The sequence below is a fragment of the Cyprinodon tularosa genome, unplaced genomic scaffold, assembly GCF_016077235.1.
Source record: "Cyprinodon tularosa strain WSP-4 unplaced genomic scaffold, ASM1607723v1 ctg31, whole genome shotgun sequence".
In the NCBI taxonomy this organism is placed as follows: Eukaryota; Metazoa; Chordata; class Actinopteri; order Cyprinodontiformes; family Cyprinodontidae; genus Cyprinodon; species Cyprinodon tularosa.
This window is the reverse complement of record NW_024039019.1, coordinates 3,136,921-3,162,684: the sequence shown is the minus strand read 5'-3', so window position 1 is coordinate 3,162,684 and position 25,764 is coordinate 3,136,921. Positions and strand designations below refer to the sequence as shown.

General features: G+C 37.8%; 1 protein-coding gene across 2 annotated transcripts in view; it reads left to right on the top strand.

Annotated features, from left to right (window-relative positions):
• The first annotated feature begins 1,397 nt into the window (after positions 1-1,397).
• Positions 1,398-25,764, top strand: part of nlgn2b (neuroligin 2b) — a 137,018-nt gene continuing 112,651 nt past the window's right edge. The window contains exon 1 of one of the 2 annotated variants that reach the window (XM_038292241.1): positions 1,398-2,314. The gene's annotated coding sequence lies outside the window, so the exon portion shown is untranslated. The remainder of the gene's footprint in view (positions 2,315-25,764) is intronic. The other variant, XM_038292240.1, reaches the window with a different exon arrangement.

Sequence of the window (25,764 nt, the reverse complement as noted above, 5' to 3'; positions counted from 1 at the left end):
AGAATAAAATAAAAAAACATTTCATAAAAACAACATCACACTGACCACTAGGGTGGTAGTATTATGATGGCAGTTTGCTGCAACGGAACCTAGGCGACATCCCACAGTTAGTGGAATCATGAATTCTGTCCTAAAAGAGTTCATCAGCGTCAACTCTAGCTATGCAGAAAAAAACAGTCTACCTTTAAATAACCTTAAAAACATTGAAGTGAATAATACATTGAAAACTGTCCTTGTGATATATAATATATAATTGTATCTAATACAAGAATTAGTTTTTTCAAAGAAAAAAGTATCATTTAGGATGTACCCCCCTCACCCAAAGATTACTCGAGATAGTTGGCTGCCCTCCAAGACGCTGCAAGGAGAAATGGGTAGACAATCAATTCAGAGTTGAATTATTAAAACTTGTACTAAGTTTCAGATGTTTTCTCTGTTTAACTCTACTATACCTATAGCTAGACTCATTCCCTGTTTGCCACAGGCTCCCAATAGTAAAAACCAAAACACAGTGCATAAAACTCTTAGCATAATATTTCGGGCCATGAGCTTTCATTTTAATTTATCGTTTAAAAATGTGACATTAGGTGACATACATTATAGCAATGTTTAAAGTGGGGGAAGAAACAGGGAAAATGTGTGACCCCATTGATAATGTAACGATAAGTGACATGATGTGGGCCCTCACTAAATCAGTTTGGTTGTGTGTGTAAAAAACGATTATAGTTAAATTCCGCTTAATCTGTGCTGTCATACCAAAAAGGGCATATATTTCGAGTCACCCATGCATCCACCCATCTCTTTGTCCGTCTGTCTGTCAGTACATCTGTGTCACATATTTTCTTACTCTACTTATGCATGCAACCACAGCAGCACGGTGCAGACAAACTCCACCATTTGGATAAAAACAAAGACATTTCTCACAGGAGACCAAAGGGAATATAATGAAGAGCAATTATCGGACCCAGGGTCATCACAGAATCAATTGATAAGATGACTGATGCTCAGGCAAGTTGCATTAAGCGGGCTTGCTTTTGCTGCCCCCTTGCGGTCAATTTGCGGCTAGTTGAAGAATGAGCACAAGATTTATTTTTAATAGGCTACAACTAGGAATTATTATTGTTAATAGTGGTGTTATTGTTAATACACATGTGTCGTTTTACATTTACTACATTTACTACTACCACCTATGGTAATATAGTGTAATATTGATCGGCACCAATGCACAAATTTGAAAACTAAATAAAAAAAATAAAACAAGTACATTTGATGATCAAATGCAATCATATAAATGGATCTCTTCAATTACTAACAGATGCATGATTTCATGATTCAAGCAGCAGTGCCTGTTGATGGCATTATACGTCGCACCTCGTCGTCACGAAGCCCACAGTAAGCTGCGACGCTGAGATTTTACAAGCGCGTGTCCTATAGACGAGGGGAGTCGATGAGACTCGCACTGACGGAAGGAGAGAGGTGGGCTCTTCAAACCACGAGCCGCGGAGCTCTGCGCCGGTGCGGGCATCGACAGGCTTCACATTATACTCGCTCGCCCGATTCCCCTTAACGTCTGATCGCGCCCTTCGTTCTCTCACATCATGAGGTCCAAACGGAGGATGCCCGCTCTGTTTGTTATTCCAGCCGGGAGAGCGCGGCACGCACGCGCGTAAAGCAAGACAAGATCGGACACCTTTGAGGCGCTCCTTTATACCTAAGGACAAAACCTGCTTTTTGCTGTTTATTTTCATAGTATATGGTATATAGTTGAGCGGATCCCACCTTGGATTACCATCAGCGCGCACATATGGGGAAGAGAGGACACAGCAGTGCGTTCACTTTTGAAGCAGCGCACAGGATCTTGACGCTATTGCGTTACGCATCTGTCTCCCAGTGAGCCTTTTTTTTTATCCCTCCCTATCCACATACCCGTTCAAATTGGGTTCTCTGCACCATTTTTCTTAGCCTCAGAAAAAAAGTCAAATATCGGTGTTGGAAGGAAAAGAGAGCGGGGTGTGTGTAGTCTGAGGGGAACGAGAGGAGGAGGAGGAGGTGGGGGGGCGAAGAATGAGGTGTGTTTTCTCTCTTTTTTTTGGGAAAAGCCGGAGAAAGACAGAAGAAGGTGTATAACCCGCTGCCCTGCGAGAGCCTGCGTCGCGCGCTGCCCTCTTGAGAAATAACTGCGATCAGAGGAGAAATGGCCTAGTTAAAAAAATAATAAATAAAGATCAGAGCACAGAAGAATCGTGCAGTGGATGGACGGGTCAGCGTCATCGAGATCTTCTTAAATCCCCGGCGCACACATCACCTCTTTAAGGTAAACCAATATGCTGACCAGGACACCCTTTCCCCCCCTCCTCCCCCTCGATCCTGTCATCGTCTTAATCTGTGCACAATATTGGTGACTTTGCACATTGCGCACCATGCTCATCTTGACGCACCGTCACCACTAAGAGAATGAGGTTTCAATGGAAGTGGTTGCTATAGCACACATTTTCTTCCTTTCAGAAGGGTAAGGGGAGGGTGCCTTGGATTGGCCTTGCCTGTTGATAAGCTGTCACATCCCAACATGATCAGCTTACTTTGTATAAGCAGCATGCGGCCGCCAACAAGAAGACATCAGAGTGATTTAATTGGAATCAGCTCATCATCAGTCAGACGGTTGCTCTTCTCAGCAGGACCCTCATTTCCCTATGATGTGAGGGTATAGATCATTCTGATAGGGTTTTTTATTGCGTCGAATGATGACAGCTTAATTAGACTCACATGCTCCTTAGCTGCAACATAACTAATCTTAAGCAGGTGTGTGTGTGGGGGTGGGTGTGTATGCTGATTCACAAGATACATCTCTGATACATCTCCAATCTAGAAGATGCAGATAGGGTTTGTCAATTAAATGCACACGCTGATGATCCAGGGGAAAAGGCTCCCATTAATATTCAGCGGTGGTTGGGCAGCGCTCAGTTAATGGCAGACAACAGGACCTCTGTTCTGACAGATCACAGATGAGAAATGGTGTAGTTGGATTTTTGTGAAAGGTTTCTTTACTGTTATCAATTTTTTTTACAACTTCATCAACATAGCACTGTGAAGTGAAACATTTTTTTTCTTAGGATTGGACAGAATATTGACATGGCTTAGGATTGGAAAATAAACAATAACATACTCTTAAAAAATCCAATATATTGTTCCCCCTTTTCAAAAAAATGTGGTGCCTCTAGCTTTACGTAGGAGTGACATTTAAAATCCATCAAAAAGCTAATAAAGTACTATTTTGGATTTTGTGAAGGATTTTTCCTACTGCTTTTGTTGGTGGAGGTGTTGAAAGAGTTGTGATTGCTTTCTGTGGGCCGGCATCATGTCAGCACTGGTATCTGGCCTCTTGCACTGTTACAGAGTAATGTTTGGCCCCATATAAGAACGATTACCTTCAATTAAATAAAGTGTATCTTCTTGATTACAGTCCATTGCAAAATATCAATAATTAACACACATAACAAGATGTCAGATTTGAATATTTTCCAAATAATGTCACAAATACAAAGCAAAAAAGGTGGGATGCATTTGTATACAGAAGTCCCTACTCTGATGCTTATAAAATAAAATCCAGTGCAAGCTAATGCATTGAATATTGATGTAATTGATGAAGAAAGGAGGGATCTGTTTGACATCTCTGTCTTTCATTTCAACTTATATTAAGCTATTCTGTAAAGGCCTTGAATGTTTGTATGAGAGCATTATTGAACCGCCAGCACCATAAAGAACAAGAAACTGAAGCAGTCAACGAGTATTTTGTAGAGCAGCCTTTAAGAAGGCTCTAGTTGTAAAACCATATCCAGAGTTGTTCATATCTCAGGGAAAGACATTCTTTTTAAATGATTATCCAAGAATGGAAAGAGTATTGTCTAATTGTAAATCTTCTAAGCCATGGCTTTCCACAGAATTTCTCTATAAGACAACTGTTGACCATGGACTCCATAACTGTATTATTTATCAATAATGTGCATGAAAAAACAAACAAAAAAACATTGAATGTCCAGTCTGCAGAATGCGATGAACTGTGAAGTGGACAGACTTATGCAAAGGAAGGTACTCTGGTCAGATAAGATCAAATTTCATTTTCTTGGCCTTTATTTAAATGGTCATGTTGTAAAAAACTAATGTTGCACATCACTTTACAGTTTGTATTAGATAAAAAATAATAATAATAAAAACATTTTCTTGTCTTTTTGTTAGTGCATTGCATAAAATCTCAATAAACCACATACTGAATGTTTTGTTTTTTTTGTTTGTTTGTTGTTGTTTTTTTTAGCATTGTCCTGTCTGGCGATGCAGCAATAAGAATAATTGTCTTGATGCCAAAAAGAGCCCAACAGATTTTACTTTCACAAGTGGAGCAATATGACTATCGCCATAGTGTTCCGCTTGATTTATGCATATAAATAGCTTTATTATAATTACGCAGGGAATTTTACAGATTATATGGACACTGCGATGTTAGTAGAACAGGAAAGGAAAAATTGGAAAAAAGGAGAAAAGATGAAAGAAAGAGGAGATAAAAGGGAGATAACGATAAAACTTTTTCAGTCTGCTTCATCGCCTGCAAAGAGATGTAAAAAGAACAGGACAACCAACGGACATGGTACGAGACATACAATAAAGTAACACCTAGATACTATCGCATAAATATAAGTAGTATTATTTAATCTGACATGCATTCTGTGTTACCTGAAAATAAGAATAAGATACACACACTGAATGTTTATATTTTAACACCTCAAAATGTGAAAAGGTCCAGGGGAAACAAATATTTTTTGAAAGGCTATGCATATGTCTGTGAAAAGGAGAGCTATTTAGAAACCAAACAGCCTCCCATATATCAGCAAATACAGTGAGTGTTTTTGGAGCTTCAAGCATCCCATATATTATTTGTGAAACTCTTGACTTATTCATGATATATACACTTGTTTTTTTTCATCCTATTTTTTTGCAAATACATGCAAGACCCATAACATCATATACCTCATGTGACACAACATACTGCGGCGACCATTTGCTAGTCGATCTTTGAAAATACCCCTCTTCCAATCTATTTTGCAGTCTCCCAAAGAGAGCATAGTGATCAGCATCCTTCTCGGAGGCACCACAGCAAAGAGCCAGCAGAGCTGCTATTGTGGCACGCACAGTGTCAGCTGGTTTCCAGAGAGCATACGGAGGTTAAGTGAAGATAGATGGAGAGAAAAAGAAAGAATGACTGTTTAATGGATTGGATGACAACATTAGGGGGAGACTTACAACCCAGAACAAAATGTGTCAACTTAATGAGGTATGTTTGGCTGATATGGCTGTGAGTGAGGTAAAGTGTTCAACGGGATAGTTTGGATGCAAATGCAGAGTGAGTTGATGTTTTGTTTGACTGTTTATGTAGATTTCTTTTATTATTATTATTACTCTATCTATGCCTTCTTTTGGATTTATGAACAGAAAGTGTTATTACTTCCAGTAATATCAATTTCCAGTTTTATTTCTATTTTTAGCCAAAAAATGTAAACACAAAATAAGTTTTATTCTACGTTTATCTTATATTAACCCAAATACATTAATCAGTAGGTATAATAAAAAAGATAGACATGTTTAAAAAATCTTTAAAAATGAATGGGATGGGAACCTACATGCCTAGTATTAGTTTTAGGTCAGCTTAATCCCAGCCTTTTGCACAGAAACATTTCGATAATTTTTATACAGCGTTATAGGGGGCCATGAGGTGCGGGTTTGTCAACTGTGTAGACATTGGAGAAGAGGAAGGAAAAAAAAGACAGCGGAAGAAAAAAAGGTTTATCACCAAGATTTCATTGGGTCTTTGTGTTTTATCCCATGCACTGCATTTAATATTAACCCAAATATATTAATAGGTTGGTATGATCAAAAATATTGACTATATGTTTTAAAAATCTCAAGAAATAAGTGGGATGCTGCAAAGTCAACAACCTGACAATGAACGTTCTCCTTGTGCGTGCATTATTTCTGGGTAACTCCAGTTTCCTCCAGTCCAAAAAGATGGTTGCATGCTCCTGTGAATCCTACAATAGACTGATGACTTGCCTATAGGGTGGACCTTTGTACACTATATTGCCAAAAGTATTTGCTCACCTGCCTTGACTCACATATGAGCTTAAGTGACATCCCGTTCCTAATCCATAGGGTTCAATATGACATCGGTCCACCCTTTGCAGCTAGAACAGCTTCAACTCTTCTGGGAAGGCTGTCCACAAGGTTTAGGAGTGTGTTTATGGGAATTTTTGACCATTCTTCCAGAAGCGCATTTGTGAGGTCGCACACTGATGTTGGACGAGAAGGCCTGGCTCTCAGTCTCCGCTCTAATTCATCCCAAAGGTGTTCTATCGGGTTGAGGTCAGGACTCTGTGCAGGCCAGTCAAGTTCATCCACACCAGACTCTGTCATCCATGTCTTTATGGACCTTGCTTTGTGCACTGGTGCACAGTCATGTTGGAAGAGGAAGGGGCCAGCTCCAAACTGTTCCCACAAAGTTGGGAGCATGGAATTGTCCAAAATGTCTTGGTATGCTGAAGCATTCAGAGTTCCTTTCACTGGAACTAAGGGGCCAAGCCCAGCTCCTGAAAAACAACCCCACACCATAATCCCCCCTCCACCAAACTTTACACTTGGCACAATGCAGTCAGACAAGTACCGTTCTCCTGGCAACCGCCAAACCCAGACCCGTCCATCAGATTGCCAGATGGAGAAGCGCGATTCGTCACTCCAGAGAACGCGTCTCCACTGCTCTAGAGTCCAGTGGCGGCGTGCTTTACACCACCGCATCCGACGCTTTGCATTGCACTTGGTGATGTATGGCTTGGATGCAGCTGCTCGACCATGGAAACCCATTCCATGAAGCTCTCTGCGCACTGTTCTTGAGCTAATCTGAAGACCACATTAAGTTTGGAGGTCTGTAGTGATTGACTCTGCAGAAAGTTGGCGACCTCTTCGCACTATGCGCGTCAGCATCCGCTGACCCCGCTCCGTCAGTTTACGTGGCCTACCACTTCGTGGCTGAGTTGCTGTCGTTCCCAAACACTTCCATTTTCTTATAATACAGCTGACAGTTGACTGTGGAATATTTAGGAGCGAGGAAATTTCACGACTGGATTTGTTGCACAGGTGGCATCCTATCACAGTTCCACGCTGGAATTCACTGAGCTCCTGAGAGCGACCCATTCTTTCACAAATGTTTGTAAAAACAGTCTGCATGCCTAGGTGCTTGAATTTATACACCTGTGGCCATGGAAGTGATTGGAACACCTGATTCCAATAATTTGGATGGGTGAGCAAATACTTTTGGCAATATAGTGTATGTGTCTTTCTATATGTAGCAGAGGTACAACAAATAAAAGGTTCTCCCCCCCCCCAAAAAAAAAAAAAACAAGTAACATATAAGTTTTGGGTCAAACAATGGTGCAAGATTTCAATATGACTTTGGGAGAGATGCAGGATCTGATTTGTAAAAAAAAAAAAAAAAAAAAAAAAAAAAACAAATGTAGATTGTTTTGTGTGTTTGAAGTGTTGTTGAGGGTTTTGGAAGTCTCTTCCATCATAACTATAGATCACTAAAATGACGGGATACTGCTGATAATTTTACACACTATTTCGTTAGTATTTAGCCGGATGGTAAAGGATTTCAACTTACCATTTCCACGTGCATGACATAGGGTCTTCTTCCCATGATTCCTTGCAGGGAGGTCCTGTGAGGGGGACTTCTTGTCTGCGCCATCATTGCGTTGCTTTATCCGCATGACCATAGCAACGCGTTTTCATCTCTTCATGGCAACATAATTAAATCTAAACAGTTACAAGTTGTTTGACTTTATTCAAACCCAAGGTGATTCAATTGTGTTCATCTTAAAAACATGAATTTATGGCTTACATCGGGCATGTTATAGTTTTATTAATGTAACAGCACACCAAATCCTGTTCTTTGAGAGTAGGTGTGTTAGTCCAGCTTTGTTAGCAGTTCTGATTGCCTAGGGGAAGAAGAGCTTTGTGTGTATTTTAACCTCTGATTTAAAGATTGAAATAACAAGTGATGCAAAAAAAAACAAAATTCTTTGTTATTATCCTGGTATTTGGTCCTTAAAAAAAAATCATAACCTTAATTTTAAATTTTCCATTTTTCTTATTTGTCTTTTCCTTATTTTTATGGTTGTAGTTAGGATTTTTATCTATCTATGATATGATGATTATCTATGATTATGTCAGGCCATTTTTGTGGTTTCTGTGTTTACATTCTTTCTGGCCTTTGGTTTTAATGCTTTGCTTTTTTTTAAGTATATTTATGTCTGTCTAAGCTGCATCAGTGTTGTTGTGAGATAAATCTCATCATTTTAGTTGTATCACATCTCCACATGCTCTAAAATCTTGTTATTTCCTTTTAACTTTACGGTTTATGTTCTTCGTGTAAAAATCTCCCACCTTGGTTTGATGTTGTTGCTTATCAGCAGCTGTTTGCAGGATCCTTGTTTTCTCTTTTATGTTAAGAAGTCTTGCTTTCCCTGCCATGTGCCTTGGTGTTTTGGATTTATGCTTGTTTTCTGGGTTCCCTGCCCTGCAGCGTCTTTAGTTATTAAAGTTTATGTGGTTGTTTAATTTGCCAGCCTCCTGCTCTACTCTGTGTTCAGGGCCTTCACCTCGACTCGGCTTCTTGACAGATTTGGAACACACGTATGTGTCAAACCCTTGCAAAAACCCATGAGAAATCACTTGTGAAGAGAACAAGACTAACATGCACACCTGACTTGAGCAGTGCTCGCTGCATGGGAGGGGTTTCTGAATTTGAGATGAAATATTTGGATTGGATTTTAACTGTTGAGATTTAATTAGGTAATTTGTACCCTAAACAATGGAAATTTAAGTGGCCTTTCATATTTATACATTCTCTTACCATATGACCGGCCTGATTTCCCCACAGAGCTTCCGCATCTTTAAATGATTTATTTACTCGACACTGGGACATAAAAGTCTTGCTGCCGGGGCTCTGAGATTTTAATTTCAGCATGAAGATGTCAGAAGGCGGGTTAAAGTGACCCAGCTCTCAGTCATGTCATCACCGTGGAGGAGAGGAGCAGGAGAATAGTTTGACCTGACCCATTATCTGTGAGCAAAGTAGAACCGTAGAAAATGCGCGTACCGATGCCATGGTAACCACCTTGTGCAACCTCCTTTGTACCGTGTAACATTCACAATCGACCATAAGATAAGCCAGGATAAGTGCCATCCTGTCTTCTTCATACTGGGAAGACTTATCACACCAAACCCCATTAAAGTATTACTAAATTTAATGTGCCTTTTGTTAGCAGCACAGGTGAAAACTCATTAAACGTGGCACCAAGACAGAGCTCTCTTTTTCAGTTCTTAAGACATGATGCATTAAGAGAGCTGCACCATTTTATTCTGGAATATTTCTGGCTAGTTATGCAGAAGCTCTAGCTGGCATTCAGACCTGGCATGGGTTCTTGCAAAAATATTTATTTTTTACAAGCTGTGGTGGTGTGTCATTGAACTACACGTACAAGGCAGCTGGTCCTCACAGGAAAGGTGTGGGATGTTCTGCTGCCTTTACACCTCTCATCCCCATGCAAACTGTTCTTTTGGTGAGAAAACAGAACGTCTTAGAAATTCCCTTCTAAATGGAAGTCTTTTTTAAAACTGTTAGCGCATGTGTCCTTGACACATGAAGATTTTGGGGAATCTAGGACATCACAGCCTAGTTTGTGAATGCACATTGTATTGTATATAATACTGTATTCAATCTGTGTAAGAAACCAAATCCCCACTGGTTCATTTATTGATGTTTTTTTCTCTTTGGTTTTTCATAATCTAGTGATTGACATAATTGAAAATAATTTTAATTGTATTGTTTTTTTTTTGTGTCTGTAAAAGCATGGAATTCTAGGTCAAGTAGTAGAACCTATATACCTAGTATTATTTTAGATCATTTTTACTACGGCATTATTGGGGACAATGAGGAGCAGGTTTTTCAACTGATTAGAAAAAAACAGCAGCGAAAGAAAAAAAGGTTTCTCACTAAGACTTCATGAGGTTTTTTGTGGTTAAGGAGGAAAAAGCCAATACATTTTTGTTGTGTTTCTTTGTAAAGAAGCACATGAGCCATTGTTTCTTCTATTTATGAACTTTACCTGATATTTTTTTTACCACTATAATTTTATAAGGAATATTCTTTAGGTTTAGGTTAGGCGGCAATTTTAGCCTTTAAGAAAGTGTACAGCAAAATAAAGAAAATAAATTCTGGAAATGGTCTGGATTGGGAGATGAAACAGGAACAGCATCCTTCTCCATGTTCTTCCAACTGAATCACAGGATGCCAGTCTAATAGACATTTAGGTTAATGCATTTCAGGTGTGCATTTGTGAGTCCTGGTTGACAACAGCATAATGATACAGACAAAGAAGTTTACATCCCAGAGGGTAAGAGGTCGAGTGGACACTAAAAGGGAAATATAAATGTGTCAGTTGTCAGACATTTTGTGTGGTTATAAAGGGTATAAAAACATGGGGAGAGAGAAAAAGATAGAGACAGGACAGAGTGCATGAAATGAGATAAAATAAAACAGCAAAAATAGATAACACAGAATATATACAATAACTCCCACAAGTGTTTCCACACCTGTATGAGATGTGAGGAACAGAAACAGAAAATATTAGCAAAATAGAAAAAAACAACCAAAGTAAATATCAAAATAGCTTTAAGAGTAACAGTTTTCCCTTAGATATCCTTAAGTATCAAAAGGTAAAACCTATGATGATTACACAATATTATTCAGAGATTTATATCTGTAGTTGCAGCCGAATGTTTAGTATTAGTGTGTTATTAGTGTTATCTGCAAACAACCTGAACCAAACTCACTTGTTATGTATGCATGGGCATGCTCGAGTACATAGGATTTACAACGTTTTTTTTTAGAAGGAAAATATGCTTAATAGCAGGTGTGGGCTGCCCCAGAGTAGCCCTACAGGGCACAGGGTCGATAAAGAGGTTACACGAGCCCAAGAGGAACCCCAGATCACTGTGGTACAAGGAGGGCAGATATAGGGATGGCCGCACCCGACATAGAAGGGTAGCCAAGGCACCTGGGACCAAACCCTTTAGGGTCCAAACCCCCGAAGGGGCTAAGTCCCTGAGCAGTGGCAGTGAGCCCAAGCCTCCACCAGTGGCCAGTCACATGACTGGATAAAAGCCTGGGGGACACGGATGAAAGCGTTGGGGTCCGAGGCCCGGGGGAGCACCACCCCCTTGTGGGGACCCCCTAGGGCCAGGATACCTAGGCCTGGTGCAACAGCCCACCACCAGACACAGACAACTCAATAAAAAGAGGAGGAGACTGGCCCTGCTCATACTTGGGGCCCAAAAAAAAAAATGTTTTTTTTTCAGTTAATTGTTGTGAAAACAGGACCTCGATATATACTAGGGATTTTTTAACTGTCACTGAAGTAGTTTTTGTAGGTATTTTAAATTTAGTGTACAGTATCATCTGTTAGCTTTCTACATTTCGTACTGAGATGACAATAGATAATGACGTCATGGAAATTACAAATTTTACTTGCCTTGACTAATTCCGACCCAACAAAGCAAATATTACCTTCATTTAACATTGCATTTAAGTCGCCAATTTGTAAGTCGTTGTTGAAAATGTAGCAATGTAAACCTAGATAGCAGCTATAAATATATGTGCACCAACCACTTCAGCCTTAAAAAGTGTGAAACTTTGAAACAGTTATTTAAAAAACAGATTAGAATTGATTGACCAGGAAAATAACAGAGCCCAGTGGGTCTGATATCTCCTTGACACTTCATCACAGTGACAGCACAAATGTCTTATACATATTGGCACCTCTACTGAAACAGTCATGTTCTGATGAGGGGTGGTACAAGCCAATAAAAGTTAGGGGTGCTAAAAAAAAATCCATATTAAGATGTCAACTGCAGGCTTGATTAGAAATGTATCTATTGTGATGTACTTGAAAAGCATGTTCTATGAAATGCACAGTAGCCAGAGATTTATTTCAACAAATCAGTTTGTGAAAATAAACACAGGGAATAAAATATAGTTATTCAATCCTCTGTTTATCTCATCTGATTTTGTAATATAGGAGAAAACATGTTAACTATGAATATCATTTCGATGTACTTCAGTAGAACTGGTTTCCCACAGTGTTAAGGTTAAGTTTCAGATGCAATATAAACTATAGGTATGTAGCGATAATCAACACATTACACTGTCAGAGCTAAACTAAACCCATATCAATGATATAGGATGAGATATATGGGAGGAGATCTTACACATATGTTAAATACTATTTACAATAAACCCAACTCTGGATACATATTTAAAGGATAATGAGCCTTTTTCAAATATTTAATTGGGTGAGATTTTATTAGTGAGGATGCATTATGTCACTGCTTTGGGATTACATAGAGTATGTAAGTATGGCAACATATAATCAAGAACAGCGGCTTTTACCCGTAAATATTTATAATACTTTCATCCATCCAAGCTTTGTGCGTCGACTGCCAACAGAAAAACGTTAGACGTCAGTCATTTGTGCTATTTTTACCTAAGAGTTTTGTAAACACAGTTTGGATATAGTTGGAAATCTAACTATTCGGTTTCATGAACACACAGTGATGGGACAGACCCTTCAACCGAGCAGGTCATGCTGTCCATCACATTTCCACACCAGTGAAACCTCATCTTTCAAGCAAAGGAAACCTGAAAGTGTAAAAACCAAATCCGAAATTGAAAAACAGGAAAATAATATAAACAAGCTGAACGTTTTTTTTTATATATATTTTTTCATTATTTTAGATGTTAAATATTTATATCCCTCTCTTGGCTCCTTTATTGAGCCCCTTTTTTAAATTCAGATTTTTCTTAGGTTAATGTTAAGGTACATATTGCCACCTAATAGTGCCAAACCTTTCTCACACACCTCAGCTTTGTTTTCAATTATACTAACTAACTGAGTAAAAATGAAAACAAAAAAACAGTAGCTTCTTAAAAATATGATAAGTGTATGGAGAGATGTAAAAAGAATTTAAATGAAACAAAAATGTCTGCCTTTGTTCAGCCCGGTGTGGGGGTAATCATTTTTTTTTTACCTGGAAGAACTGATCCAACATTCAAAGTCTGGAAAGACAAAGGACTTCAAATGATTCAGAATCTATGATACCAGAATCAGACATACTAATGAACTTTCAAGATCTACAGCATCAATTTTATCTAGATAAGAAACATTTCTTTAAATATCTTCAACTCAGAAACTTCATAAGAACGAATCAAAATAATAAGTTGACGAAGCCTGCCATGTCAACTTTAGAAATAATGTTAACAAAGGACAGTTTGAAGAAAGGTATTATAACAGAGTTTTATAACTTAATGATGTTACAAATTTCAGAAGGATCTAATCATAGACTTAAGGCTTGGAAAGAAGATTTATCGATTGAGTTAACAGAGGAAGATTGGCAGACAGCATGTAAATTGGCCCTCTATCAATAGGGCTCTTCAAAAATGATTCAATATAAATGACTAATGCGAATTTACACAACTCCAGTAGACCTCAATAGGTATAACTGGGAGATACCTGATGTATGTCAAAAATGCACAGGGGATAGACAGACTCTGGTTCACGATATGTGGCATTGTAGAGAAATTATACAGTTTTGGAAAGAAGTAAAAGGTGCTATAGAAAACATTATTTCCAAACAAATAATTTTTGAGCCAAGGTTGTTTGTGTTTGGATTATTCCCTGAAAAAAATGAACAAGTTTTTATAAACTTAAGTTTGCTTAATGCGAAGAGATCTACGTATATCAATGTTTTGGGAAAAGACTCACAGGCCGAGCACAAACCAATGGCTGCAGCAGATTTTATCTGTCCTCCCTCTGGAATATATTAAAGGACAAACATGACCTGTTTGAATCTATTTGGAACTCCTTCATTAATTATGTTAAGAGTCTGAATATCTCAAAAAATGGTGCAAGTGATTGAAGAACATGCGAACCGCAGTTCCCAAAGACAATTTATTGGAGGACATATACTGTCAAATTTAATTCTCAGTATAAGAGACTAAGCATGAAATGTGATCAGTCACATTGGAACAAAATGTTGTGTGAGGCAATTTGTTGTCTGTATTTTATTTTGACTTGAACCGTAATGTAAATATTGCTGTCATTATATTTTGTATATTGTTCAAGATGTTTGTTTAAATTGCTAAAATTTGAATAAATATATTTTGGGGGGGAAAAAAGGCTTTGGTTATGGCCATGATTGTAATGTTAACTTGCTTTGTGCATTCACTGGTTTACAAAACAGGTAAACAACTCAAAATCCGCAATGCTGTATATATCTGTAATAGTAAAGCTGAGCCAGTAGGCTGCCTGTCTTTATGAATTATAAATAAAGCATATGACCATGTTCTGTTAACACTGTGAATCATCAGTCGTAGATTCTGCTAAACCCTGAATCTTCTCATATTAGGATGTCTTTTATTTTTGGGAATGATTCTGCTGCTTTGTTTTAAATAGGAGAAACAAAGCATTATTGACCATTATAAGACAACACATTTACCAGCCAGTTTAGCAATGATGGCAGCTGCATAAACTGCCTTTTTGTACTCTCACATCACTTATATTTTTTCCCCCAGAGAACATAGAGAGCTAGTTAGTTGTTAGATAAAGAGCAGATTATGACAGACTGCATATTTAGAACTCCTCGTTGAGGTAACCTCCTGCTGTTTTGTATAGACTTATTTGTTCCATGTGCACCATTGAATCAGATCATGATTTTGCATTATTTTAAAAGGCAGCTTATTGTATGGCATTTTGATTAAAACAGCAGGAGTCCGCTGAGCCTTCTCTGTTAACACATTCTTGGTTTTCTCTTCAGTCTCTCATAATCCAGCTGCTTTAGAAATTTTGAAACCACAAATGCTGTGAATAAAGAAAGGTTATTTATTTACTGATTAGATGAGCCTGAATGCTAATAATTAGAGTTTTAATATAAGCAAAAAAAATCATTTAATGTGCAGCCTATTGTTGTAAAGTTTAAGAAGGTTTGGCCCTGATCTGTCAAATACAAATTCTCGATAAAGAATACTTAAAATTTTTTCAATATTGGTGTTCTATTGTTAGTTTTTGTAAATTATATTACGAGTATGCTAACTCTTGATATAATACAATGTTGAGTACTTTAAAGAGACCTTTTGTAAGATTTTACTGAAAAATATGTTTTAAGTAGGCTTTTTTTAACCCCTTCTGACTAAAACATTGTTTGATTAGCAGAGTCACATCTCGTTAGTTTAGTGGCAATGCTTCTTCAAGCCTGTAGCCTATTTTCCCTGAATGTACTGCGGGTCGGAAGTTCCTGTGCTGTTCCGCAGATGTGATGTCAAGCGTGTCCACGTTAATTGAGTTCAGTGTAGCAAACAATCAAAGCATCACATTAAAGATGGATTTTGTGGATACTCAGAAGCTCCAGCTCAACTCACACACCAATGGTAAGGTGTAAAAAGTTAGAAAAACCTTGTCAAGCATAATGAGAACGAGCAGAGGAGCAGTACAGTTCTGTGTTCTTGCCACTGGTGGCAGTATCATTAGAAAACACAGTGCCTCTTTAAGATAACAACAGATATAACCTAAAATATCCATCCATCTATCCATTTTGCGTCAAGCTTACCCTTGCTGGGGTTGTGAGGGGTGCTGGTGCCTATCTCCAACTATCAATGGACGAGAGACAGGGTACATCCTGGACAGGTTGCCTGTCTATCGCAGGGCAAACTATAAAATATATATAAATAATAATTAATGTTTTTTTAAGTGGAACTGTGTTACATGGACTGCTCTTTCATACAGTAAATGGAATGATGGATGAGTTTATTGGTTACTGCAAATATATATTACAAAGACGTTTTGCCTCTACATTTAACAGGTCCCTCAGGGAGCATTGGGCAGGTTAGAGCACATGGCCAGCAGTCTAGGGCTAATGGTCACATTGCACAGTCGTCATGCCTCTACAGGAAACAGTTTCACTGCAGATATTTTTGGTAAAAATAGTTATGGCCTATGAGTCTGACAGCGCTTACAGTTGACAGTGGCTTTTGTGAAGTATTCTTTGAAAACACAGGGAGCCGTCTAAAATATTAATACTCAAAGCGTAGAAGAGAGATGAAAATGTTGACATCACACACCAGAAATTGGTTCTGTCCTATCTATAACCTTAGTTCTTATAAACCTATTTTTGTTTCTTTTTCAGTTTCAACCTCACAAGAGATTCAAAACTGCTAAATAGAGTTTCTATAAAGTTAAAAAATGGTTTAAAATGCTAGAACAACTCTGAACAGTGTTAATGTGTGTCTAGATTTATAATTTGCATTATTTTTCTTTGACCTTTCAGTCTGTTTTTTTTTTTTATATGTTCTCTTATGTTTTTAAGGGCATGGGTAATTTATTTATGAAATGGTTGCTTGTGCATGGACTGAATGGTTGAATTACAAATGGAGAAGTGTGCATGGTCTCAACCAGGTTTCACGACCAGGCTCTTAATTCCTCTGCAGCAAAGGAGAAATCACTTGGACACGGAAGCTGTGCAAAACAAAAGTAAAAATTCTGAAAGCAAAACTTTTTTATCTTAACACTTGTTTGACCTGATATAATAAGTAAAATAGCCAATTATAGCACAAGAACATTAAGGTTGTGATGTAAAAACTGCTCTTAAATTCAGAGCTGTTCAAACCTAAACAACGTTCGGTGCAAATTTTACTTTAATGGTTTTGGAATAATTAAACTGCACAAAATCCATGTCTCGTAATGCTATGAAGCCCTTTTTGAATATAACATCCTTCCTTAAAGGTTACTGACTAAATCCTCTATAGCCATGCTCTATGATAACACAATAACAACTGATGCATGAACAGGTCATTAGCTTTAACATTGGATGTGTAAACAGCCCTTCTTATGGAGTCTTATATCATTGCACTAACACATTTTTTCATGAACAGTGGCTATCTGGTTTGCTCCAAAGGAGAGAGATCAAATGAGATCACATATTAGATCAGGATATGCCTCAATTCTCAGATTTAAATAGATAAATTGATTTAGTCAATTTTCTAATAAATGCCTACAACTCTAGCAGACTTGTAATGAAAGTAGAATTCCCTGTATGAATAAGTAATGCTCGGAAACACAAACATCTTGTTTAGTTATTCTTAGGCTCCCCTGGCAATAGGTATGAATGCATTTATATCTATAAAGCTTCTCTATTTTTCCATCAAACAATGGTTATTTGCTCCCAAGGCTGACTATTAACTCTAGGGATGGTAGTCTGTTCTGTGAGTTCTTCCTGACTTTTTGAACATATATAAATGATTTATTTGTTTGGATATTCAGAACACAAATTCACCCCAGTGCAATACAACCACGGCTGCAGAGTCTGGTCTCAGCAGGAGTGAAGGACACAACAAACAAAAAGTTACACACCTAATGGATGCTATGTACTTAAAGAAAGAACATATTCTGTCACAAAATGGATGGCAGGAGGAGGCAATCAGTGGCCAAAGGAGACCTTCATTATCCAGAAATATATAGATGTATGGTTGATTTAAATGTCACTAAGACTGGGCCAGGCATCAACACCATAAATACGTCTTTATTTAAGTAAAATATTCAATTTAAATTGTTTTTTTATGTGGTGCAGTCACAAAAAGTGTGTTAATAAGAATGTAATCTCTGGATTGCATTCAGGATGCATCTTTCAAGATGAAGCTTGAAATTGAACAGTTGAATTAACCAGACTTGTTTAACAAAATCATTTCCTGAGAATGTTTGAGACTTTAAAGGAAAGCAATTATTATAGCCAAGGTTATTGCTTTGTTGGTAATTACATTTGCAAAGATGTGTTCCCTCTCTCATGTTTTAAAGACTGAGTAGCTGACTAATATTTTAGATCCAGTTTAACAAACCCTGAAATAATAATAAGTTATATTAATATTGTGTTGCCTACTCTCAAGGATAAGAAGATAAGTTATAGAAAAGCTAAAATACCCTGGTTTTAGATTTAATGGCAGTTTAAACAATTTACAGGCCACTCTGAATTTAATAAGAAGGAACTGCTTGGTTTGGCCTAATTGGCTCAACACACCAGAAAGACACACAGCTGAAGCTTTCTTCTAATTTGGCTGAGTTTTGACGGTCTGATTGTGTATCACTCTGCACCCCCTCAACTAACCAGATGCAATGATCCAACTTCAGCGGATGCATTAATGAGTCAGCCAGACACCCTATAGCAGCTACTAAGAAGTGTCCATTTTAGCATAAATCAGCTGGTACATCACGTCTTGTGGGTTTTGTATGACAAGTCTCTGTTGCTAATGCTTTAAAACTCAGTTCAAGTATGAGATTTAACCCATAGTGCTCAACCTCAGATCTGAATCATGAAATTATTCATCTTTCTCTGAAATGTATCTGCCTGCGGTGGAGAAATGTGGTAGAAATGAGTACTTGCTTTATTATTTATAAAAAAGCTACTTTCGCTTTTCTTGAGGTAGCAGCTAGCGTGCTAGTACTAATTAAACCAACACTTTCCAAGCTAAGGAAGGCTAATTATGACTAAATAACTAGCTTTTGTTTTCCATACACAACATTCCTATGATTGCATATTTATCATAATTTGTAAAAACATTATAAGAGCTTATGTCATTCATTTCATTTATTCATAATAAAGGGAATGCATTATAATTGTAATAAATGTGGTTATACTTTATTTGCCTGTGGGATTTTCCTGTTCAACCTACCTGATACAGTTTGTGGTACAGTGCTGATAACTGGATAGGAATCTTATAAAATATGAAAAAAGACAAGTCTAGACATGTAAGCCTATTCAGTGTTCAAGAGAATTTGCTAATGTTTTTTTTTTTTTTTTTTTTTTTTTTTTGTGAAAAGAGATGTCACTCAACGCATTTCCCACAGTCCTCTAACTTCAGGAGTCCGTCTAGATTACTATCTGATATGTGATTTTGAAAAGCGTTATGGATTGGTGTGTTTGAGTTGTGGAAGTATTTTGCTTGTGAAATGAATTTATAATTCACCTTTTTTAGTATCATTCTGCACAAATGAAAACGTTTACCTAATGTCCGCTTGTCTCACATTTTGAAGCCTCTCTACTGCGTATGTCTTTATTTTATCAACTGTGCATTTTATACACTGCCTTTAAACCAGTTGTAGCGCTGTTATGCGGTGAGCTGGGATTTCTGTTGTAACTGACTGGAGGACTTGATAAATAGTTTCTTTATTTTTCCTAAAGTATGTGGTTTTCTGTTTTATTATCTATTGTATCTGATGCAATGTTGGGCTTAATTATTAGGATTAATTGGTCAATAGGAGGATTTTTTTTATTACTATAGAAGGATTTGATGGGCAGTTTAAGTTGGCTACATACTATCTGGAACACTTGTTCAGTTCTCTTCTGTCTTAAAATACGACAAAACATTATATGTTTATCCAGAGAAGCTGTGGTTGTTTTGAATAACAACAAAAATTACCTTGTATTTTTCTTTTCTTTTCCTATTCTCCATTGCAGAGGTATTTAGTTAATTTCCCAAAGGTCCACATTAGTAACTATGATGGCATTAAAATAAGTTATTCCAAAAATATATTATAATAAACAGTAAATATGGTTTTGAATTATATGTTAAATAGGTTCTTTGCAATAAACTGTGAAATCAGGTCCTTTTCACTCCTAAAGCTTGTTGGCGGCTTAAATAAAAGTGTACTTACACCTGCCACATTTGGTCCACCATAAACACACACCATTTGTTTGTTTACTTGGTCCAGAGCTGTGGTGTACATAATGTCCCTGGTTCAGACCAAACAATCATACAGAAATCTACTATTGGAGGTGGTCTTGGTTCTATTCTAATCTGACCCTAGGGCGGTTTGCTTCAAATCTAAATAGAAATCGTCTGTGATCCGACCCAGTTACAGAAAGCATATCTCTTTGGACTTAACCTGTCACCATAGTAGTGAACTTCGCATCAAAATTAAATTCAATTCAAAAATACTTTATTGATACCAAAAGGAAATTAAATGTCGTAGTAAGTCTTGAGGTTTTTTTCAATGAGTTGTGGTCCCTAATATTCTTCTTTTTACAAAGAATTTCCTTTTTTTGAAATCAATTCCCGCGGTTCTACAGGAACTCCTAGAATAAAACTTGGATTGAGTTCGGATGATGATCGTAGAAAAGGTCACACCCTTCGCAACAGACGTATAGAAGATATGCAGCATGTTTCTGCAAACACTGAAGGACCTAAGCTTTCTTAAGACATACAGTCTGCTCTATCTGTCCTGGTAGACAGCTTCACAGTTGCATCTTCTGCTGAGTCTGTTGTCCAGTGTTTTATTGTCTATATTATTTGATATGTTACTGTTTTTTTCTAAAATCTCCAATCAACCCCCACTTAAAAACTAAATCATGTCACAAACTCTGCATCACATTGATAACACCAAACTAGGGATGCACGATATAATCGGCCCCATATCGGAATCGGCCTGTATCGGCCTTAAAACTGAATATCGGACATCGGCCACCCCACCGATATTTAACTCGATATTTGATCAGCTACTACTTCTACTTCTTCTTCTTCCTCAAAAACTTCTTTTTTACAGACTTACAAACTTCTAAAGATGAGGGAAAAAATATTGATACATTAAAATATCATAATATCTTCATATGCTGATATATTGCAATTTAAAAACACCATATCAATCTCTTTTACTAATGAAACATTGCTATATGTCATTTGTGACTGACGCGGTATCGATCTATTTTACTAACAAAATCTCACAAGAATTTGCAAAATATCACGAGAGTTTGTAACAGAACGATGACATTTCACGAGATTTTGAAAGTAAAATAGATCGATACCGCTGTCATGATTGGGTTTCTGAGAGTAAAGCCCAAGATGCAGAACACACGGAGACACTGGTAAAAGTCCAACGAGTTTATTAAATGACACAAGCACATGGATAATTAACTGGAACAGTTCAGGCAGGGGGCTGGTTCTCTGGGGTCTGAGCAGGGAACGGAAGATGGCTGGTAGCTGAGTTCATGTGAGGCTAAGCATCTAGCTTAGGCTAGCCTGGCAGTCCTGGGTTTGAGCTTCCAGCTCACTGCAGAGAACAACAGGGGAAAACACGAAGGATTTTTCAGGCTGAGCTTCCAGCTCACCGCAGGGAACAACAGGGGAATTTCCACATGGGAACCTCTAGGGAAACTCCACAAAGAAGTCGTCAGGTTTCATCCACGTAGGAATCTTCGGGTTGGCTCACCAGGGCAGATTAGCAGGTTAGACGTTCCAAGAGCTTCAGGCTTGAGACTGGTTTCCTGTGATGCAGCTCTCCCAGAGCTGCAGACCAGAGACTGGGTTCCAGTGAGGGTGCTCTTCCTGAGCTTCACGAGAAGACAGGTGGTTAAGCTCATCCAGAGCTTCACGAGGAGACAGGAGGTTAAGCTCATCCAGAGCTTCACGAGGAGACAGGAGGTTAAGCTCATCCAGAGCTTCACGAGGAGACAGGAGGTTAAGCTCATCCAGAGCTTCACGAGGAGACAGGAGGTTAAGCTCATCCAGAGCTTTCACGAGGAGACAGGATTCCAACTAAGATCAACACTGCGGCGTGGAATCAAGGTCTGAAGTCAGCTTATATAGGAGAGGTCTTCTGATGAGAGGATTAGCAACAGGTGTGCAGGAAGGTTCCAGCTCCAGAAGACCCACGGCACACTCTGCTGGAGACAGAGGGTAGTCTCCAGATCCCCACAGTAACTCAACCCTAAGGGAAAAAACACAGAGCAGAAGAGGATCCTCGGCGCCCTCTGGAGGGCAAGCCTGAGGATCCTAACAACCGCGTTTTTAAAAATCTAATTGATATCAGCATATGAAAATATATTAGAGTATATTATTTTTCAAAGTGTCAGAAATGGATAACAAAACTGCTATTTTCAATGACTACTTATTTTTGTCCGGCTTTAACATCAGTATCGATATCGGTTATCGGCTACATGAGTTTTAAAATGTTTTTCCAACATATTTTTTTTCCTCCCACGCTCTTTACGTTTGATCACTTCTGCTCTTTATGTTATGGAAATGTTCTGAGAGCTGTACAAAAGTAGTATTTACTCTGTGTTTACAAAATGACAATAAGTTATTTTGTTCACAATCAGGATCAGAATATTGTTAGTTGTACTCGGAGTCATCCATCTGGAACTGACTTGTTTTCACCTCACTAAAATGAGTCCAAACATTGATATGTATTTAAAGATGAGCTGCGGTTATTTTAATTAAAAAAAGAAAATAAAAACCTATTGTTTTCCTAATTTATTCTTAAATGCAGGGGTAGCCAGTTAATTTCCCAAAGGGCCAGTATGAGGAAATATGAATTTCTTCAAGTGCAAGATCAATGCATGATTTGTGGCAAATGTTCATATACAAAAAAGATTTAGAAAAAAAATTATAAGTAATTGTAAGTAATTATCAGTATGTTAAAGAAAACAGCTGACAAACATCAGCATACCCCATGGATCTTCAAGGTCGTATAGTTCTTGTTAGTAACTGTATTACTTACAAGAACTATACAGTACAGATAGTACTATACAGATAGTATAGATGTCATGTTTTCAGTTCAAATAAGTTTCTCACAAAACAAACTAGAACATAGCATAGACTTATAATATTTCCATGTGTATTGTCTGTTGAAATTATGTCTCTAAAAGCCTTATAAGTGTGTTTCTCAGGAAGCTCTAATTATTTCACTTACATATAATTGTACATTTATCATTTTGATAGCAACTGTATCAGACAGTAGCCTAGATGTATTATTTATAATTTGGTGTAAATCTTTGGTGAACATACTTGCTAGTGTGACAGCAGAGATTACTTCAGGAGTTCAGTTAGGTCATCACATTAAATGAGTCTTTATTCAGCATTGGTTAGCTTTATTAAGATCAGAGTTTTGGCACAGAATATTTGTTACAAGGAAAAACTGGAATACTGGAATGTTATTTTGTTTTATATTCAGTCTTTGAGTATAGGTTTTTGTAAAAGCTTGCTCTATAAAAAGCATTAAAACTCTTATGAATTTTTGTTAGCTGTTTCTTAGACTTAAAGCCTATAAGTAAGTAAGAAAAAATATGAGGCTGCTCTTCCTGCTCATAAAGTGTTGTAGTCAAAAGAAATACCCTTTAAAAAAAAAGTCTCATTACTTACCGTCACATAAATCAAGATTACTACATCTTAGGGGCATGTATCCATTTTCACATTATGCCATGGGACTCTTGTTTGGTACAGTTGATGCTTAGTTGGTTTGATGTGAGATGAGAGCGAGAATTGTTGCTGATACATATTCTTTCATACATAGAGATGTTAACACTGAGGATTTAAATAACAAAAGATACACAGTTTATCCAGAGTTAGTTGTAAATACGAATGGACATGAGTGGGGGTGAGGGGTCGAGGAGGAGTGGGTGTGTGTTGGTGTATGTATGTGTGTCGGGGGGGTGACATCTTCATGAATTGATATATGGACAATATTTATTTAAATAAAAAACATCCAAACTTGGTGATTATTCATATTAGTCAATGGGTGTGTTCGATTTTAAAATTGCATCCTCCAAGGACGAGGTCTACCTGGACTGGATCCTTTGAGGTCTGTGAGAATAAGGCGACCGGAAGAGTTTTGGCTGTGAATTGACACACAAAGCAGGAAAAGAATGACTACTACTGTTTCTTTTATTTATTTATTTTTTCCTTTTTTTTTTATTGTAAAGTGGACAAAGACTACACTCATATGAATACAGAAGGGAATAAAGGTGACAACCACCGGGAGGATTAACAAATAAAAGCAAATGTAATGATATAAAAGGAGCAGAAAGATATAAGTAAATCTAAACAATGTCTGTATAAAAAATATATCTGCAAAATCTCTTATATTCAACAACAAAAAATACTTAGATAAGCCAGTTGTGCAAAATAGCAATTAAAAAAAATAAAAATCTTATCTGATTTATAGTCCCCACACAGCAGATATACTGTATTAGAATCTGTCCCTAAATTACAGCCAATCCCACTTACACAGTAACAGATAAAAACATTTCAATAAACCAAAGATTACCCACCACATATCTGACTCAATAACCAATTAAAATTCACAATTCACATACTTGTATTAGAAGAAATAGCACTTCAAATATTCACCACTGTTCGGCACCAAGTACCATTTTCCTCTTAGCACGGAGATGCTGGCTTGCTTGGACTCGCAATGAATCATGGGATATCCAAGGCTACGTAGGATACACCGGACCCGCGGTTCGAACCAGCGCAGGAGGTCCAGTGAACAGCCATTGGGTCGGACAGGGCGTGTCAATTAAGTTCGTTTGTAGCTTTCTACCTTTCTCTGCCCAAATTTTACTTCTACAATTCATCTGAAATAATAACAAAGATACAGTATATGACTGTATTCGAGAAGCATTAACTTACTAATCTGATATTAAAGTTAATAAAAGAGAATCAGTTTTACATCTGGTTCTTCTTTCATCCTTCAACAACCAACAAACTCCTTTCCAAGATCGAATCTTGTTATTTCTCGCAGACAACCCCTTTCTCATTTTTCTTTTTAGCATCCTCAGTAGGGTTAAACTTTTTTCTTGCCTCAGCCATGACCAGTCGTCATGTTTCCCTTATACTAGCTAAAGCAAAAGCCTAAGCTTCATGACTATGTACAGTAAGAGCCTGTGTCCGTAAAGCGACACGTTCTTCTAGGTCAGATGATCTGGCCAAAGATGGTGCTACTTCTCAAAACTTTGGCCAGAGGAATCATTTAAAATAACTGATATGCACTAACTCTAGGTCATAAAGTCCAGTGTGTGCCTTTAAATAAGTTAATGCTTGTAGCATTTGTAAAACTGTGATTTTTTTGAGTATTAAAAAATAAATCATGTCTTCACCTGCAGTCTGGGATCTCCCAAAATGCTGCCAACATTTCCTAGTTCATTTTAAAGACAGAGTTTGAAAGGTTAAACGAATCAAAGAAAGCAATATGCTTCATTCAGCCTCTCTGTTACCTACTAAAAGTCTCTTTCACTCTGCTACCCTAAAAAGGCCACAGACAAGAAGCAACATGCTATGATGAATTAATTCAAATTAAAAAGCTTCTCACATCTCTTTTTTTCGTCTTACTTCACACTTAGACATCCCACTGATCATGAAATAGCTAGCCTTTTTGTGTTTCTCAGTCAGCAACAGCATCCACGAACTAGAAAATTTCTAAAGAAATTTTGAGGGGGGCCACCTACTGCCCGTCTGGGTAACTGGGCCAATACGGCCCTGGCAAGTGACGTCGGGGCTCCCCAGACCAACTGCTTACGCCTTTGAGGGCTGCTGAGGGAAGGAAAGAGGGCTAGGTCATGGGCAAAGAGAGCTGTGTGCCACTTGTGCTGAAATCTGGGAAATAGACGTGCACAGCATATGATGCACAAGGGTAATATGGGTTGTCCATATTGAACCGCAGTGGGTAAAGCGCAGTTGGCGGGCTCCGCCCGCCTGCTAGGAGCCCTTGCAGCGATGAAAAAAATCAACAATGGCGGGCTCCGCCCGCCTGCTATGAGCCATTGCAGTGATGAAATCACCATTGGCGG